General features: G+C 30.2%; 1 protein-coding gene across 1 annotated transcript in view; it reads left to right on the forward strand.

The window, feature by feature from the left end:
* The window catches only part of EMH_0079640 (uncharacterized protein), a gene marked incomplete at both ends in the record, with an annotated part of 2,517 nt that overhangs the window by 1,697 nt on the left and 248 nt on the right, over positions 1 to 572 (forward strand). The gene's annotated exons all lie outside the window — the stretch shown is intronic.

The raw sequence follows: 572 nt of genomic DNA on the forward strand, positions 1-572 counted from the left end.
TAGCAGCAGCAGAAACAGTGTTTGTTCTCTGTTTTTGTTTGTCTCCCCAGCTCAGCCCTAGCTATTTATTTCTTTTTATTTATTTTTATTTTTATTTTTTATTTTTTTATTTTTTTTTTTTTTTCTGTTTTTGTGTTTATATCTTTGTCTTTGTTTTTTTTGTTTGTGTTGTTTGTTTCTGTGTCTATTATATTAATTTTTTTTTGTTCTTTTTATATTTATTTTTTGTTTTTCTTTTTATATATTTATTTATTTGCTTCTGTTTTTTTTCTTCTCTTTATAGTCTCTTTCTGTTTCTATTTATTTATTTATTATAACATTAATGTTTTCGTTGCTGCTGCTGTTCCTGCTGCTACTGCTGCTGCTGCTGCTGCTGCTACTGCTGCTGCTGCTGCTGCTGCTGCTGCTGCTGCAGCAACCAGGAAAGAAGAAGGGTGCGTCTGCGGTTTCTCCTTTGGTTTCTCTCCCTGCAGCATTTAGAACCCCCCAAGGGGTCACTGCGGTGCGTTTTTTTTTTTTTTTTTTTTTTTTTTTTTTTTTTTTTTTTTTTTTTTTTTTTTTTTTTTTTTTTT

Source organism: Eimeria mitis, genomic scaffold (genome assembly GCF_000499745.2).
Source record: "Eimeria mitis Houghton genomic scaffold, Emh_scaff5076, whole genome shotgun sequence".
Classification (NCBI taxonomy): domain Eukaryota; phylum Apicomplexa; class Conoidasida; order Eucoccidiorida; family Eimeriidae; genus Eimeria; species Eimeria mitis.